The 19,289-nt window shown below is 40.9% G+C and overlaps 1 non-coding gene and 1 pseudogene across 1 annotated transcript; both read right to left on the bottom strand.

Moving 5' to 3' along the window:
- Positions 1 to 8,551: 8,551 nt before the first annotated feature.
- On the bottom strand, positions 8,552 to 9,560 carry LOC126077449 (etoposide-induced protein 2.4 homolog; annotated as a pseudogene).
- A 212-nt stretch (positions 9,561 to 9,772) lies between these two features.
- TRNAS-AGA (transfer RNA serine (anticodon AGA)) lies at positions 9,773 to 9,853 on the bottom strand. Its single transcript has one exon. It is a non-coding gene; the product is annotated as a tRNA-Ser (tRNA).
- Between the last annotated feature and the right edge of the window lie 9,436 nt (positions 9,854 to 19,289).

Consider the following 19,289-nt stretch of genomic DNA (forward strand, 5'->3'; position numbering starts at 1 on the left):
AACCTGGCAGTGTTTCATTCTTTTGTGTATAGGGTCAGTATGAGTTGGAACTGTTTCCACAGCACCTAACAACAACATGTTTATGGAACCCTATGTTTAATGTTGTAGGAAACTGCTAGACTATATTCCAAAGTGGCTGTAGTATTTTGCATTTTCTCAGGAATGAATGAGAGTTCTTGTAGCTCCACATCCTTTCCAGCATGTGGTGGTGTCAGCGTTTAGGACTTTAGCTACGGAACAATAGGTGAGTAATGGTATCTCAGCGTTGTTTAAATTTGTAATTCCCTAGTGGCAGATGAGGAACCAGTGGTACTGAAGCAAGAAGTCCAAGCTGTACTGAAGGCATTGGCGGAAAAAAAAGGCTCCGGATATTAACGGAATACCAATTGAGATGTTTAAAAAAACAGATGTGGCACAAGAAGTGCTCACTCATCTATACCAAGACATTTGGAAGACAGCTACCTGGCCAGCCAACTGGAAGAGATCCATATTTATGCCTATTCCCAAGGAAGGTGATCCAACCAAATGTGGAAATTATTGAACAATATCATTAATGTAACATGCAAGTGAAATTTTGCTGAAGATCATTCAAAAGCAGCTACAGCTGTATATTGATGGGAAACTGCCAGAAATTCAGGCCTGATTCAGAAGAGGATGTGGAGCCAGGGATATTATTGCTGATGTCAGGTGGATCCTGCCTTAAAGCAGAGAATACCAGAAAAATGTTTACCTGTGTTTTATTGACTATGCTGAGGCATTCGACTTTGTGGATCATAACAAATTATGGATAGCATCTCAGAGAATGGGAATTCTGGAACACTTAATTGTGCTCATGAGGAATCTTCACATGGGTCAAGAGGCAGTCATTTAAACAGAATGAGGGAATACTGCATGGTTTAAAGTCAGGAAAGGTGTGCATCAGGGTTGTATCCTTTCATCGTACCTGTTCAATCTGTATGCTGGGCAAGTAATCCAAGAAGCTAAATCATATAAAGAAGAACAGGGCATCAGGTTTGGAGGAAGACTCATTAACAACCCTTGTTACGCAGATGACACAACCTTGCTTGCTGAAAGTGAAGAGGATTTGAAGCACTTACTGATGAAGATCAAAGACCACAGCCTTCAGTATGGATTACATCTGAACATAAAGAAAACAAAAATTCTCACAACTGGACCAATAAGCAACATCATGATGAACAGAGAAGAGACCGAGGTTGTCAAGGATTTCATTTTACTTGGATCCACAATCAACACCCATGGAAGAAGCAGTCAAGAAATCAAAAGATGCATTGCATTGGGCAAATCAGCTTCAAGAGATGCCCTTAAAATGTTAAAAAGCAAAGATGTCACCTTGAAGACCAAGGTTCACCTGACCCAAGCCATGGTGTTTTCAGTGGCTTCATATGCATGTGACAGCTGGACAATGGGCAACAAGGTTTTTTTTTTTTTTTTCTTAATGAGACATCTCATCTGTATATCTTCTTTGCTATGGTATCTCTTGAGATATTTCACCTATTTTTTAATTGGGTTGCCTGTGTTTTTATTGTTGTGTTTTAGGAGTTCCTTATGTATCTTGGATCTACCACAACTACCAGTTGCCATGGAATTCATTATGGCTCGTGGTGACTGTTTTAGTCATCTAGTGCTACCATAGCAGAAATACCACAAGTGGATGGCTTTAACAAACAGAAATTTATTTTCTCACACTTTAGTAGGCTACAAGTTCGAATTCAGGGCTTCGGCTCCAAGGGAAGGCTTTCTCTCTCTGTTGGCTCTGGAGGAAGGTCCTTGTACTCAGTCTTCCCCTAGTCGAGGAGTTACTCAGGCGCAAGTACTCCGTGTCCAAAGGACTCACTCTGCTCCTGGTGTTGCTTTCTTGGTGGTATGAGGTCCCCAAGTCTCTGTTTGCTTCCTTTTCCTTTTATCTCTTGAGAGATTAGAGATGGTGCAGGCCACACCCCAGGGAAACTCCCTTTACCATGGATCAGGGAGGTGACTTGAGTAAGGGTGGTGCTACGATCCCACCCTAATCTTCTCAACATAAAATTACAATCACAAAATGGAGGACAACCATGCAATACTGGGAATCATGGCCTAATCAAGTTGATACACACATTTTTGGGGGGACATAATTCAACCCATGACAGTGACCCCATGTGTTGCAGATTATACCCTGAACTCAAGTCCTTTCTCAGATATGAGTTTTGCCTCATGTATTTTGATGCTCTGTTGTTAGGTACATACACATTCAGGATTATTATATCTTGGAGAATTGACTCCTTGATCATTATGTAATCCTTCTTTATTTTTGATAATTTTCCTTGCTCTGAAATCTGAATTGTATGGACTTAATATAGCAGCTCCAGTTTTCTTTTGATTAGTGTTAGCATGGTATCTTTCCCATCTGTTTACTTTTAACCTATCCGTGTTTTTATATTAAAGTGGGTTTCTTGTAAACAACAAGTAGTTGGGTCTATTGTTTTGGTTCTTTTGAATCCACTGGGATAGTCTATGTCTTTTAATTGGTATTGTAGTGCTTAATGCTACTTGTCAACTTGGCTAGGCCATGATTCTCAGTGGTTTGACATGTCTTCTTCCGTAATGTAACTAGCTTCCCTTTTGTGATCTGGTCTCAACAACCAATCAGTTGAAAGAGGACTGTCTTTGGGGGCGTGGCCTGTCTCCAGAATATAAAAGGATGTTCTGGAAAAACTCACTCTCTCTTGACCCTGTACTCTTCATGGCGCATGATCTCCTGTCCTTGGGACATATGACTGCAGAAGTCTCTAGCCTGCTCCCTGACTTTCACATCTTGCATTTCTTAGTGCCTGCAACCCCATGAGTTAAGAGGGTTCCCCAGTTTGCCACCTGCCTGCAGATTTTGGATTCACCAACCCCTGGAACTCCATGAGCCTTCAGAGATCTTCACCCTGCCACCAGACTGATGGATTAGGGACTTGCCATTCCCCACAATTGCATGATTTCATTTCCTTTCAGTAAATCTCTCTCTATATGTTTATATTTATGTTTCACTGGTTTTGCCCTCTACAGAACCCAGACAAACATACATATATATAGACTATTTCCATTTAAAGTGATATCAATATATTTTAATTAATATCTACCATATTGGACACTGCTATCTATTCATTGCCCTTGTTATTTGCTTCTTTGTCTCTTTCTTTTGCCTTCTCTAGTTTAACTGTGCATTTTGTACGACTGCGTTTTCTCTCCTCTCTTAGCATATCAATTATACTGCATTTCAAGATGCTGTTAGTGGTTGCCCTAGAGTTTGCAATATACATCTACAACTAATCTATGTCCATTTCCAAATAACACTATATTACTTCACGAGTACTGCAGATATCTTACAACAGAGTATTCTGGATTCTTCCCTCCCATCACTTATAGCATTGCTGTCATACATATTGCTTTTACTTAAACTATAATCAACCAATATATCATTACCATTAGTATTGGAACCCTGCTGGCCTAGTGGTTAAGAGCTTGCCTGCCAACCAAAAAGGTTAGCATTTTGAATCTACCAGCTGTGCCTTGGAAACCGTATGGAGCAGTTAAACTCTGTCCTATTTGGAATCAACATGACAGCAATAGGTTTTTTTTTTTTTTTTTTAATTATTACCTGAAACAAATTTTTAGCTGGTGTCAGTTAAAGATTAGAAAAATAACAGATGCAAAATGTCACTTAACACTTCACTGAAGACCTAAAGAGTGCATAAATAAAAGAGAGGATGATAAAAATATGTATGTGTACAACTTGACTGGAATTGAAAAAATCAGCACAAATTCTAGTGAGAGATGATATAGATGTTAATGTAACTTTTTTCACATAGTCCTCTGTTGGATAGATGTAGAGTGAAACTGTGAGAGCTGGACTCGATGGGACTGCCTTGTTTTTGTTGATCTCTCATGTTTTCTGCCTTTGACAGTGTGCAGTCTTACTACTTTTCTATCACTCTTTTTAGTGGAAAATATTTGAGTTTTTCTTCTAGGACAGGATTCCGCCTTACACAGATTTTCGTTTTTGCAGGTTTTACTGTGCTATACTCAGTTCTATTAGAATCCCAAGCCTTGGGAGGCAACTGTCCTATAATAAAGGGGATCATAGTAATTCTGGAAAACTAGACAGAACTACTAGACCCAGGATTGAGCCAGGGATCTATCTCTAGTTCCCCAGACTATCCTCTGCTAACTAAGCTATTTCAGCTGCCTGTTTTAGCTATTCTTTCAAAATATTTCTTAATTTTATTTGCAAGGTTCTTGTGGTTTTAAATACCTAATCTTAATGTATCCAATGTAACCTATTCACTCACTCAGAATTATATGGGCTCCTTTGCCATCCATGTCTGAAAACAACATTCAATTTTTTGAGGCAGTGGAGGGGTTGATAGAGGAGGAGGTGGGCAAAAAAGGGGAGGAATAGTTAAAACAGGAAGAAGCTTTTCTGCTTGTTTGCCTCTGGAGATTTCAGGTTCCAAACACTACTTGGGAAACTAAGGGAATTTCAAATGAAATGATCCAACCGTTCTTCCTACCTTCAGTTCTTCTTTTTCTGTCAAGTTTGTCAATGACGCTAAAGAAAAGGAAGATTATTGAGCACGTTAATGTGGGAGTGAGCTTTTTACTGCTGATTGAGAAATCTTGTGCAAGTCACAAGATTTTCTCTATTTCTCTCCTTTTTCCTTGTCTTCCTTGTGCTGACACAGGTGTCATGGTTGGTGAGGAGACACACGGAGTAGAAACAGGGAAACGTTTCAAGGCAATCCATTGGGTAATGGGTTTATCTTCACACAAGTATGCAAAATGTGTTTTAAAAAGGAGGAAAGTAGAGACCTGTTGGGAATTGTAAAAAAGCAGATGAGCGTGTATGGTTTCAAACCTTCTCAGAATGAGGACACACTCCCATTGGGCCAACATCACTCACAACAAAGACATCATGAAAATTTTTCTTGAAATACTACCCATATTTGTAAGGGGTCTTCACATAGTCAATAGCTGGCCAGAGAGAAAATCCACTGTTTCAAATCCCAATTGTTTTTATGCTTGAAAACATATATTCTACTACACTGCTATACCAGGACATGTGTAAGGGGTTTGCAGACCAAATAACAGTTTCTGCTGCTAGGGCATTTCGTCCCTCAGCCTGCTACAAAGTTCCCTTCTCAGTGAACTTCCTGGGGCCATTTTTTCACAAACACCAGGAAAAATCTAAGAGGGAACTTCTATATTTTCAACTTGTCCTCTCTCCACCTTTCTTTTTTTCTCTTCTTATGAAGTTTTTCAAGCCCTCTTCTCTTTAAGAAGGAACCCTGGTGGTGCAATGGTTAAGAGCTCAGGTTCTAACCAAAATATCTGCAGTTCAAATCCGTATCCACCAATAGCTCCTTGGAGACCCTATGCAGTAGCTCTACCCTGTCGTATAGGGTCTGTATGAGTTGGAATTGACTTGACGGTAACTGGTTTGGTTTTTGGGTTTTTTTGTTTGTTTGTTTCCTTCTCTTTAAGAAGAGAGGATTGCCACAGTCTGTTGTTGTTGTTGTTAGGTACCATGGAGTTATTTCCAGGTCTTAGTGATCCTGTGTACAACAGAACAAAACACTGCTCCATCCTGTACCATCCTCACAAACGTTGTTGTGCTTGAGCCCACTGTTGCAGCCACTGTGTCAATCCATCTTATTCAGAGGCTTCCTCTTTTAAACTAACCCTCTACTTTACCAAGTATGATGTCCTTCTCCAGGGATTGAGACCTCTGGATAACACATCTAACATATGTGAGACGAAGTCTTGAAATCCTTGCTTCTAAGGAGCTTCCTGGCTGTACTTCTTCCGAGAGAGATTTGTCTGTTTTTTCTGGCAATCTGTGGCACAGTCAATGTTTTTCACCACCTCCATAATTCAAAGGCATCAATTCTTATTCCGTCTTCCTTTTTCATTGTGCTGCTTTCACATGCATGTGAGGTGATTGAAAACACCATGGCTTGGGTCAGGTGCACCTTAATCCTCAAGGTGACATCTTCGCTTTTTAGCACTTTGAAGAGGTCTTTTGCAGCAGATTTGCCCAGTGCAATGCATCTTTTGATTTCTCGACTGCTGCTTCCATGCATGTTGATTGTGGATCCAAGTAAAATGAAATCCTTGACAACTTCAAACTTTTCTCCATTTATCGAGATGTTGCTTACTGGTCCAGTTCTGAGGATTTTTGTTTTCTTTATTTTGAAGTGCAATCCATACTGAAGGCTGTGGTCTTTGGTCTTCATCAGTAAAAGCTTCAACTCCTTTTCATTTTCAGCAAGGAAGGTTGTGTCATCTGCACATTGCAGGTTGTTAATGAGTCTTCTTCCAATCCTGACGATTCCAGTTTTGTGTATTACATTCTCAGCATGTGGGTTGTATAAGTATGGTGAAAGGGTACAACCCTGATGCACACCTTTCTTGACTTTAAACCACCCAGTATACTCTTGTTTTTTTGAACGCCTATCTCTTTGTCTATGTATAGGTTCCTCATGAGCACAATATAAACCAAAAAAACCCATTGCCCTCAAGTAAATTCTGACCCATAGCAACCCTATAGGACAGAGTAGAACTGCCCCATAGAGTGTCCAAAAAGCACCTGGTGAATTCGAATTGCCTACCATTTAGTTAGCAGCTGTAGCAGTTAACCACTATGCAACCAGGGTTTCCCAGGACAATATAGTGTTCTGGAATCCCATTCCTCACAATGTTATCCATAATTTGTTATGATCCACACAGCTGAATGCCATTCCATAGTCAATGAAACACAGGTAAACATCTTTCTTGTATTCTCTGCTTTCAGTCATGATTCACCTGACATCAGCAATGATATTCCTTGTTCCACGTCATCTTCTGAATCCAACTTGAATTTCTTGCAGTTTCTTGTCTATGTGCAGCTGCAACCATTTTTGAATGATCTTCAGCAGAATTATACTTGCATGGGAGAAGATATTTCAAAGCATCTGTTTGACAAAGGTCCTTTAATGTGGAACATTTGGCGATATTCTATAAAACAATAGGAAAAAGACTGAAAACTTAATTAGAAAGAACAAAGATTAAACATGTGCTTCACAGAAGAGTATGCTCAACTGCCCAATAGCAATTTCAAAAGTTACTGGTTCGAGGGCCAGGAACAATACAAGATAGGTTCTACCTGCAAAGGACTGTGGGGAAAAACCAGAGTACCCACCTGAGGATTGACCTGGACCAGGAGAAAACACACCTAACACCTGACTTTGTGGTAGCTGTCAAGTGGATCCCGTTAACTAGTACAAAAACAACCCCATCCACCACAGATATGTTTTTCCCTGGTCCCTTTGCACATATCCTTGCACAGGTATGTAAGCCCACAACCCACACTTTCCTTCATGGACCTCTGCCTGGAAGACATTCAGTGCTTCCTGTCCTTCGTGAGGATCCTAGTGTCAACTTCTGTACATCCAAAAAAACAAATCCATTGCCCTTGAGTCAATTCTGACTCATACTGACCCTATAGGACACAGTAGGACTGCCCACATAGAGTTTCCAAGGAGCGCTTGGTGGGTTTGAACTGCTGATCTTTCGGTTAGCAGCCATAGCTCTTAACCACTACACTACCAGGGTTTCCCCTCTGTATATATGTTCCCTAATAATGCCTTGTCTGATAAACAGGGCTTTTATTGCCCCCCCCAACAAGCTCAGTGGATTTAATAAACCTATCCCTTCAGCTCCTCTTTGCAGTGCTCAATATTCCTTTGAAATACCAGACAGACCTGGCAATGGCCAACAGTAAACTCAGATCTCCAGAGTTTAAAAGTTCAGATTCTCTGAGCATTCTGTGTTTCAGTGGCACTTGTCCAGAATTGGCTACCTCTCTGTAGTATGTACTAGTAAAGAAACCCTTTCCCTTTTAAGGGAAAGAAAGAAAAACGCTCCTGAAAACCCAACAGATCTGGCTGTGAGGTCTTTTCTCCTGGCCCATCTCTTCAGACAATTTTTGCAGTGAAACAAGAGAGATCAAAATCTATCCTGAGTTAAAAAAAAAAAAAACAAGACAGTGATGGCTATAAAAGGAGTGACCAGAACCAACTGAGGTAGGTACTCCTTCACCCTCCACATCCAATACACGAGCTTCACAGAAGAACAGAAATAACAAATCCACGAATTCAACTGCTAATTTTACAAAATCCATTCATCCAAGGGTGGAAGGCAGGGAGGAGAGGTGGGAGACTAAATGGCACAGGGAGAAAAAGTATTCATATCACTCCAGGCACAAGGTCTGAAAAATGCTAGAAAATAGCTACAGAAAAACCTGTGGTCCTTTCGGACTCATCGTATTAAAAATCCACATACTGGTGTCAGGAGGATTCTGCTTAAGTGCACCAGAGACAAAATTCCAGTTCCTCAGAGAGAACGGAATATGTAAAGTGCCCTTGGCAGAAAGAGTCCTGCCTTCCCTGGGTCAGGGGAGGTAAAGAGGGAAAAGAGCTGCCACATCCTCCTTCCAATCCTACCCATCCCCTGTGTGTGGCAGGTGAAGTCAGTGGCCTGCAGCAGCGTTAAGTTTGGCAGGAGATGGATGTGGTGAAGGAAACCTCTCTGTAGAAGTTGAGCAGACTACAGGTAGGCCATCTTGTGGAAGGGTCTGTTACCTAAGAAGACCACCAGGGAGAAGAGTCTCAACTGGAAAAGATATCTTTTGTCAAGGGTATTTGCTTCACTGGTGCTGATAATGAATAAAAGATAGTGGATGGAGAAGAGGCAGCCATTGATAATGTATGAGGACCACATTGCTGTGAGCAAAGCCAAGGGCAAACCAAATCTGAGTTGTAGGGGCAATTTCTTTTTATGTTTGACAACCGCTAGTGCATTTCAATTCCCTTATTGAATTGGTGATATCCAAAGCAGTACCGTGAATACAGAAGGGAAATATCCAGAAGACTAACCAGCTGACCGACAAGATGAATAGGGAAGAGACTCTCAAACACCCCCTGGAGAAGGAAAAGAGCCTGCAGCAAAAGGTTGAAGAGCATATCAGCAGTTATTTTGCTGACACCAGGGAATGGGTGAGGCTTCTTACCTGATACCTTAAATGCCATATCAGCTATATCTTGACACCAAATGGCACTGAAAAGTTTGCTAAGTACAAATAGGTAAGCACCCAAAGAGCACTGAAAATTGACCTGAAGAATTCCAGCCATGACCAAACATCTCCATGTAGTGTGTATCACCAATAATTTGTGCTGTTCCTGACTGAAGCACAGGAATAAACACTTGGTAGAACAAAAGGAGACTCAAGCAAAATACTCCTCCATTCCAAGGCGTGAGCCCTCAAAAATTCTACCAAGAATACGTGGCTCACTCTCTTGCTCTGGCTTTATACCCTGGGTTCTTCTCTGTGTCAGGACACTGCTTGGCCTTCTTTGACGCTGTTCCTCCCTCTTTTACAGTATTGGAGCCTCCGGGTTTGAGATGGTACAGGTACCCCAGATGAAGTCCTTGATTCCCTTTGCAAGGTCTTGGAGAAAGGTTTTGACACTGTGGGCCATCTCTTCACTCTTCTTCACTATCAACTACAAAGGGAGAGAGAGCTGCCTTAAAATCTGTCAGCGTGAATTGCCAAGGCAGCTCTCTCAAGGGCCCATTCGCCTCCTCCGTGCCCCCCCCAAAAAAAGCTTTTACAGGGGGCAACTCGGGAGCTTGCACACACGTTTCTAAGGAGCTACTCAGGAACAGTGCAGCACCAGGACGCCAATTGTTCCATAGTCGGCAGGATTCGAACCTGCGCAGCGAACCTCAATGGATTTCTAGTCCATCGCCTTAACCACTCGGCCACGACTACAGCTGAGTCACTTTGTTTCCTTTTCTTCTATGTGGAATCTGGCCTGTGCCCTTCACAGCCATACCTGTAGCTGGTCTCGTGGGATGCAACAGCTGGACGTTATTAACTATAAGGAAAATTCAAATTAAACACACAATGAAAAAAATATTCCCTTTCACCAAAGTGGCTCAAGAAAAAAGGACTGAAAATATCAAGTGCTGCTGATAATACAGAACAACTGAAACTTTGACACATTGCTAATGACATTGTCAACTCACACATCCACACTTGTACACGATGTAGAAATATTGCCTGAAACAAAATATATAGGATATCTGTAACCCTGAAACTCCACACCTGCATTAAGACTCAAGAAAAATGAATGCTTATTGCCCTTGAATGGTATGTACAAAAATGTTCATTGCAGCATTAGTTGATTTATATGTACATCAACAGCAAAATGAATGAAAAAACTGTGATATGCAGTATTAATACAATGGAATATGACAGCAATAAAAAAGAACTACCGCTACTAGACACGATATGAATATATCTAATGAAAAACGTATTAAGTGAAAGAATCTATTCTCAAAAAAGCACCTATTGTATGATTCCATTTATAGTATTTCAAATCACAGGAAAATGGTGGTAGAGGTCTAAAGATTGGAATTGATTGGGATAGATACAAGGGAGCTTTCGAGAGCTGAAAAATTCTTTATCTTGGTTTGCATGTTGCTTATATGAGATGTACATATGTAATAACTCATTAAGCTGAACAATTAAGTTGTATGCATCTTACTCTTTGTGAACTAAGCCTCAATTTAAACAAAAACAAGAAGGAAGGATTTCCTTGGATATCTTCTCACCTACAATACATCCTATCTCTTCATTACTGCTGTTCAAATTGTAGTCTGCAGATTGATGCCTTATAAGAACTGTGTTTTGCCTGTCTCTGGGCATTAGAAATTTTGTATCAATTTGACTGTGCCAGGACATTGGACCCCTCCTATTAAGCGAAGTAAAGCAATTTCAGGAATTGGGTGAATGGAATGTGGTGCTGGCCACTAATCATCAAGCACTAGAACTGTGTTGCCACTTACCATATTTTAAGATTGATTGGACACCTAGAACCCAAGCGAATACACAAATCTGAGGAAATATTATTTACTTTTATTTTTTAAGATGATATTAATCTTAATCAAGCCTGCTTTCTGTATTTGTAATTTAACATTATTAGTTAAAACAAATAAAAACACAAACCAGTTGATTGCAGCTGATTCTGATGAATGATGACCCCATGTGTGTCAGACTACAATTGTGCTCCACAGGGTTTTCAAAGGCTGATTTGTTCAGATGTAGATGGTCTAGGTTTTCTTCCCAGGGCTTCTGGGTGGATTCCAACATCCAACTCTGGCTATAAGGCCAACATGTCAACTGTTTCCACTGCTCAGGGACTCCATTAGCTAAACATGGAGGTAAAATTAATATTATTTATTTGTAACTCTAATTTACATGTGTGAATCAAGGCTAAGAAGGCCTGAGGAGCCAGGCAACAAGGTGTATGTGCTAGACAGTTGTGGTCTGAAAACAGGCCTTGCTGGACTTGACTGAAAATAAAGAAAGAACCCTGTCTTTGGTGACAGCTCTTCTTTCAGAATCAGCTTCTCTGAAATGAATGAGGAAATTGCAGCGGCTGAAGACCATCTGCAAAGTGAATTTTAATGAAACCCCTCCATGTGTCTGGACAGGTTCTCAAACCTCAGTCTCTGATGAGCAAAGGAGTTGAGGCTTTCTGCCTTAACTACATTTTGATGTGACAGTCATTTCGGATGTAAGTTTTTAAAATATGTCCTTCAAAAATATTTTAGATTCTTGTACAAATTCTTTCTTCCTAGCATGAAGTCTAATTCTTCTTAGTTTAGAGGAAAAAATTCATTTACGTTCCATTTCTCCCAGCTCTACAGTTGGACTGAATGAGCGTGGGCCTATGCTGAGGAGATGTTACACTAGGTCTATTAGGGGAGGGAAGAAATTATCAAGTGATATGGTAAAGATATCAACTACATGTGAATCTCAATACAGAGATGAAAATGAGTTTGTATGGGACTAGGAATGCACTAACCTACTGTGTAAACATTGTTCTGGAGTGCACAGGAGGGAAGAGGGAGGATAGAGGCGCATCAGCTGAGAGACAGAGGAAAGAGGTGGGGTGGGATGAAATGAAAGAAAGAGAAAAATGAGAGAGAGGAAGAGGGCAAGGAAAAGAGAAGGAGGCTTGTTCCAGAACAGGATTCAGTTCATTTTTCCAAAGACTGCCTTGCCTTTGAGAGTGATTCACTGTCCTTTCCCTCCCAGGGTAAATATGCTGAACACTGTGGAGAAGGCACACCAGGTTGAATTTTTGTTTGCAATTCAGGCGTTGTTGGTATTGTGGCTTCAGTGGGAACTACAGGGATTCCCTGATTTCAGTGGGTGGGTGTGGTGGAAGCATTGTTGAGAGAAGAAGCGGGATGGGCACTCAGCTTTGAGATTAAGCACCACTGCAATTGGGAAGTTTATGAGGTTTTGCTTAAAATGAAAATAATACAAGAGAAAGTTTCCCCTTGTTTGCTCTACATATTTCTAAGTCTTAAATGAAGCTTACTGAAACCCAGCAATTTCCTAAAGTAATTCTATCTGGCCCCTCTACTCTTCACATCCTGCTCTTAGCTCAAAAGGAGTCTAAAGAGGGGACTGTGACCACAGAAAGTCAGAAATTCTGTGCAATCCGTAGTAACTATATTCTCAGTCATCTTTTCCTCAGTCCTAGTATAGGCTCAGAGGCAATGTAGGTTAGTCAAGTAGGTGACCTCAAAATTGGCTTAGGGGTGTCCTGTGACAGACTGATAGAAGGTGGATAGTTACAGGTTTTGGAGAGAAGAGGAAAGGGGGTGATGCATTATAAAAGACCTCCAGGTCATTTGGCTTTTCACCTCTGCTACCATAATTGATAGCCCCTTCCTACAGAGAAACTAGCCATTTCCTTGCCTTCAAGCCTTTGGCAGCAAGGTCCCGCTAAAAGATTTTCTCCTATTTAGGACAAAACACAAAAACCTTTTAGTTCATATTCTGGATTGTATGATCAAATCTACAATGATTCATCAAGATTGTTACTTTTATTCTCAGGATCAATAATCGAAAATATGTATAGGGAAATATAGAATCGTTCCACAAGGAAGTGGCAACCGTCCTGAAACAATGTAGCCCTTACCCAAGGTCTTTGGGTTAATGTGTCTGTGCTCTTTTTTGGCCCATGGTGTTTAGGATTTGTGCTTCGTTTCTTCATTGGCAGTCTCCTGAGGATGTAAGACTCTCCCATCAACCCAGAGACTGAGTTCAGGACAGCTGGACAAAGACATTTCTATGCTCTTCTGTGGCTTCCTTCTGCTCAGTATCCATGTCTTGATATCCATGTCCACGAATGAGAGGTCAACAAGACTCAGCAGCAAACCTGCCTCCTCAGCATAAACCTGGGTTAAACATCTACTTCTCAACATTTTAGAACATGCCAGAAAAGGGGATGAGACAAAGAAAAGGGTCTCTTCTTTGGTAAGAATGAATTCTTTTCCTGACAATTATTTGAGAATCCTGTGTTCTCCATTCTGCAGAAGGAACATCAGTTTTTCCCAAGCACTAGAGCAGATTTTTCTTCTTTCAGATTCTCTAGCCTCTTAATACTCAGCTTTCCACCAAGCCCTACAAAATGGGCATGCAGACGGTGGCCCATATACCAGTGATTGTTTAGAGTCTTGGAGAGAACATGTGGATAATAGATGATCACAAATAACTTTAAGTGAGTACCATTGTCTCAACAAGTTAGTTAAGAAAGAAGAATCAAGACCAAAGCAACTCAAGAAAGACATAAGGTTCTGGAGGCGGGGCCAAGATGGTAGAATAGACCGACACTTCCCGTGAGCTCTCTTACAACAAAGACCAAAAAAAAACAAGTGAAACAAGTATATTTTTGACAAGCTCCGAGCCCTGAACATCAAACGCAAAGTTAGAAAACAAGCTGAGTGGCAGGGGGAGGAAGAGATGGTCCAGAAACAGGGAAGAGTTATTGGATCTGAATTCCCAGGAAACCTCAGGCACCATTCCAGGGAGCAGCTGTGGCAGGCTGGTACTAGCATTATGCCCCAGTTTCCTCAGGGAAAAGCAGCCACCAACGCAGCCTACTCACACCTCCGGAACCAGAGAAAAACGGCGCTTTCGGCAAAAGCTAAGTACTTGCATATATTTTACCATCCCCCCCGCTCCCAAGACAACTTCAGTGGCTCTTGATTTCCCTGGGCCTGAAATAGGCCCAGTTGAGTGCCTAAAGCCATCCTCGGGGCCTTGGAGAAGGAATAAATTCGCAGTTGGGGGAAAAGATAATTTGCCAGCTCAACTAAGCTGGGGAGCTCAGGACAGAAGTGGCTCCTTTCCAGGCATAAAGAGTCCATGGACTTTGAGTACCTTTACCCCCTGCATGGACCTGTGTGGGCCTATTTTGGGAGAATAGGCCCTCGTTGGCAGACTACAACTGTTTCAGCTGTGCTGTGGAGAGGTGGGTGTTTGATGTTTGACACTGCTTTGCCTATTAAACTGGGTCCTCACCTACCCACATCAGGGGCCTAAGGACTGGTGGCTCCATTTCTGTCACCCAGCCACCAATGACAGGGGTCCAAGGATAACTGGTACCTCCTAGTCCCTACAACCAAAAACATTGGGTGCCTATGGTCCCTCTGCAGAACACACCCCCCTGTACAAGCTAGGGAAGAGGAATGTGCTTTCCTCAGAGACACTTGGGGGACCATTCTCAGCTTCCTGCCTTGTTCCGAGCATGACCCCCTGCTACAAGCAGATACCAGTACCTACACCAATCACCCCTGCCCCTCTAAGACTTTAGGATAGAGCCTGTACCAAGCACTTGATGACCAGCTACCTGGACACCTGAGCTGAATACATACAAGAAAAGTAAATGGACTCTTAGACTAACATACCTGATAATAGCTCTAGCCATCTGGTGACAGGACGTCAGAGCTTCAAAGGTGAAAATAATCAAGCTAGATCACTCAAGAAACCCAGTTGGGCATATCAAAACAAAACAAAGCAAGAAGCTAGGATACAGTAAGCAAACATGAAATTATGTAATATAATAACTTATAGATGGCTTGGAGACAACAGTCAATATCAAATCACATAAAGAAACAGACCATGATCACTTCAACAAGCTCCCAAAACGAAGAATAAAGGGATCTTCTATGTGAAAGTGACTTCCTGGAATTACCATATGCAGGATACAGAAGATTAATATACAGAACCCTTCAAGACATAAGGAAGGAAATCAAGCAATACGCACAACAAGCCAAGGCACACAGATAAAGTAATTGCAGAAATTAAAAAGGTTATTCAGGAACATAATGAAAAATTTAATAAGATTTTAATAATAAAATCCATAGATCGCAATCAGGAATTCAGAAGATTAACAATAAAATCACAGAGTTCAACAAATCAATAGAAAGTCAGAGGAGTAAAATTGAGCAAGTGGAAGACAGAATTAGTGAACTTGAAGGTAAAGTACCTGGCACCAATATATTTGAAGAAAAATCAGATAAAAGAATTTAAAAAAATGAAGAAAACTTAACAATTATGTGGGACTCTATCAAGAGGAATAAGCTGAAAGTGATTGGAGTACCAGAACAGGGAGGGATAACAGAAAATACGGAGAGAATTGTTGAAGATTTGTTGGCAGAAAACTTCCCTGATATCATGAAAGACGAGAAGACATCTATCCAAGATGCTCATCGAACACCACGTAAGGTAGATTTTAAAAGAAAGTCACCAAGACATATTATAATCAAACTTGACAAAACCAAAGATAAAGAGAGGCTTTTAAGAGCAGCTAGTGGGTCGGAATCGACTCAAATGCACTGGGTACTGGTTTAGGGATTAAAGAAAAGTTACCTACAAAAGAAAGTCAATAATAATAAGCTTGGACTACTTGGCAGAAACCATACAGGCAAGAAGGCAATGGGATGGCTTATACAAAGAATTGAAGGAAAAAAAGTTGCCAGCTAAGAATCATGTATCCAGCAAAACTGTCTCTCAAATATGAAGGTGAAATTAGGACATTTCCAGATAAACAGAAGTTTAGAGAATTTGTAAAAAACCAAACCAAAGCTACAAGAATTATTAAAAGGAGTTCTTTGGTTAGCAAATCAATAATATCAGGCATCGACCCAAGACTAGAACACTGGACAGAGCAATCAGCTATCAACATAGACAGGGAAATCACAAAAAGAAATCAAAATAAAAAGTGCTCAAAACAGGGAAACAACAATGTTATTATGCAAAAGAAGGCAACATTAAGCAATAAAAAGGGACTAAGAAATGTAGTCATAGATCCTTCATATGGAGAGGAAGACAAGGCAGTACATAGAAATAAAAGTTAGGCTTAAATTTAGAAAAATAGGGGTAAATGTTAAGGTAACCAGAAAGGAGACAAATGGTCCTACACATCAAAGCAAAATAAAAGAAAAAAATAGACACTCAGCAGAAACAAAATCAACAGTAACAAATAAGAGGAAGAGACAATATATAGAGTGCAAAAAATTAAGTGGGAACAAGAAACTGTCTCCAACACAAAGAGACATCAAAACGTTGGCCCTAAATTCATACCTATACATAATTACGCTGAATGTAAATGGACTAAATGCATCAATAAAGAGACAGAAAGTGGAAGAATGGATAAAAACATGATCCATCTATAAGGTATGTTCATACAATGGAATATTACACATCAGTAAAAAACAGTGATAAATCTGTGAAACACTTTGTGACATGGAGGAATCTGGAAGGCATTATGCTGAGTGAAATTAGTGAGCTGCAAAAGGACAAATATTGTGTAAGACCACTATTACAAGAACTTGAGAAGTAGTTTAAACAGAGAAGAAAATATTCTTTGATGGTTATGAGGGGGGGAGGGAGGGAGGGACAGGGGTATTCACTAATTAGATAGTAGATAAGAACTATTTTAGGTGAAGGGAAAGACAACACACAGTACAGGAGAGGTCAGCACAACTGGACTAAACCAGAAGCAAAGAAGTTTCCTGAATAAATTGAATTCTTCAAAGGCCAGTGTAGCAGGGGCAGGGGTTTGGGGACCAAGGTTTCTGGAGACATCTAAGTCAATTGGCATAATAAAAGCTAATTAGAAAACATTCTGCATCCTACCTTGGTGAGTGGCATCTGGGGTCTTAAAGGCTAACAAGTGGCCATCTAAGATGCATCAATTGGGCTCAACCCACCTGGAGCAAAGGAGAATGAAGAACACCAAAAACACAAGGTAATTATGAGCCCAAGAGACAGATAGGGCCACATAAACCAAAGACTACATCAGCCTGAGACCGGAAGAACTAGATGGTGGCTGGCTACAAATGATGGCTACCGTGACAGGGAACACAACAGAGAACCCCTGAGCGAGCAGGAGAGGAGTGGGATGCAGACCCCACATTCTCATAAAAAGACTAGACTTAATGGTCTGACTGAGACTAGAAACACCCCGGTGGTCATGGTCCCCAAATCTTCTGTTAGCCCAAAACAGGAACCATCCCAAAGCCAACTCTTCAGACAGGGATTGGACTGGACAATGGGATAGAAAATGATACTGGTGAAGAATGAACTTCTTGGATCAAGTAGACACATGAGAATATACTGGCATCTCCTGTGTGGAGGGGAGTTGAGAGGGCAGAAGGGGTCAGAAGCTGGCTGAATGGACACGAAAAGAGAGTGGAGGAAAGGAGTGTGCTGTCTCATTAGGTGGAGAGCAATTAGGAGTATACAGCAAAAAAAAAAAAAAAAAAAAAATTTTTTTTTTTTTTTTGCAGCAAGGTGTATATAAATTTTTGTATGAGAGACTGACTTGATTTGTAAACTTGCACTTAAAGCACAATTAAAAAAAAAGAAGAAGTAAGGTTCTGAGAGTAAGATCTTTGGCCTGAGTTGGGAGGAAAGAAAAGAGAAGAGAGTAGGGATTGAACCCAAAGCTTCATGCATGCTAAGCACAGTGCTCCACCACTGAACTATGCCCCCAGCTAGCCCCCCATCTGAGAGGAATCTTCATGACTATTCTCAGAGTCTTTGAAGATTGTCAAGATAAAATCACTCTAAGTTCAATTCCACTATTTCCAAACTCCCTACACTGCACACTCCCAGACGCAGACACACCCAGAGAAGGTTATCTTAGTGCTAGAAAGAACAATACTGTTCCTAGTCGGTGCTCTTCCACCAGATTACCTGGAGCCTGCTTCCATTCTATCACCTGGTTGAATCACATGTTACAACATTCTCTTGGAACCTGTCTGAATTGACTTTTTGTGTTCTTTTGACTCTTGGGAACATATTAGTGTGTTACAGAGGCAAATAAGTCAATAAAACTAACTCAAGTGTTTGTGAAAATACTGTAAAATTAAATACAAATAGAAACATATAAGCTAAAGTATTTTGAAAGAATAACATCCACATAGGAGGAAAAAGAGAATAGATTCAAGTAAATGTTTTCCATAGTGCTTTGTCCTCACTGTAAGACAAAAGGAATGACAAGCAAATATTAAACTCTGCATATCAGCTCTTTGACTTTGTTTTTTCAAATAATGTTATGGGTCGCATACTGGTTAAGAGCTATGGCTGCTAACCAAAAGGTTGGCAGTTTGAATCCACCAGGTGCTCCTTGGAAATCTTATATGGCAGTTCTACTCTGTCCTATAGGGTAGCTGTTAGTCAGAATGGACTCCACAGGAATGGTTAGGGTAATGGATGTAGCAATTCTGATATTATTTCACGTGAATTTTTGGCTTGAGAAAATGAGTACACAGATTGAGGTTGTTGGTAACCAGCGCTCTCACTGTGGGAGATAGAAGGAAAAGAAGAAATTGGAAGGGAGGAAGGTAGGAAATTCCCTGTTGGTGCTGAATGGGCATTCCTCCGTTGCCATCAAATCGATTCTAACTCTTGGATGGAGACCCCATGTGTACAGAGTAGAACTCCTCCATAAGGTTTCTTTGACTCTAATCTGTGGTTAAGTGCTGGACTGCTAATGAAAATGTAGGCCAGTTCCAACCAGCCAGCAGCTATTTGGGGGAAAGAAGGCAGTCAGTGGGTTCTGGGAAAGATTACAGCTGTGAGTGGAAATTGGCTCCATCACAATCGTTTTGAGTTTTTGGTTTAATCTTTAAGGATGACCAGGGGCACAATTATACTTGACTGCTAACCTAAAGATTGTTGGTTCCAGTGGAAGAAAAGGCAGGCCGTCTGCTTCGTTTACGATTACAACCAACACATGGGGTCACCCCATGGGATCAACATGAGTCAGAATCGCCTGGATAGCAACCAACAAGTTTTAAGGAAGCAGATTGCCAGGCTTAGATGGTGCTGCTGT

Source organism: Elephas maximus, chromosome 1, assembly GCF_024166365.1.
Source record: "Elephas maximus indicus isolate mEleMax1 chromosome 1, mEleMax1 primary haplotype, whole genome shotgun sequence".
NCBI lineage: Eukaryota > Metazoa > Chordata > Mammalia > Proboscidea > Elephantidae > Elephas > Elephas maximus.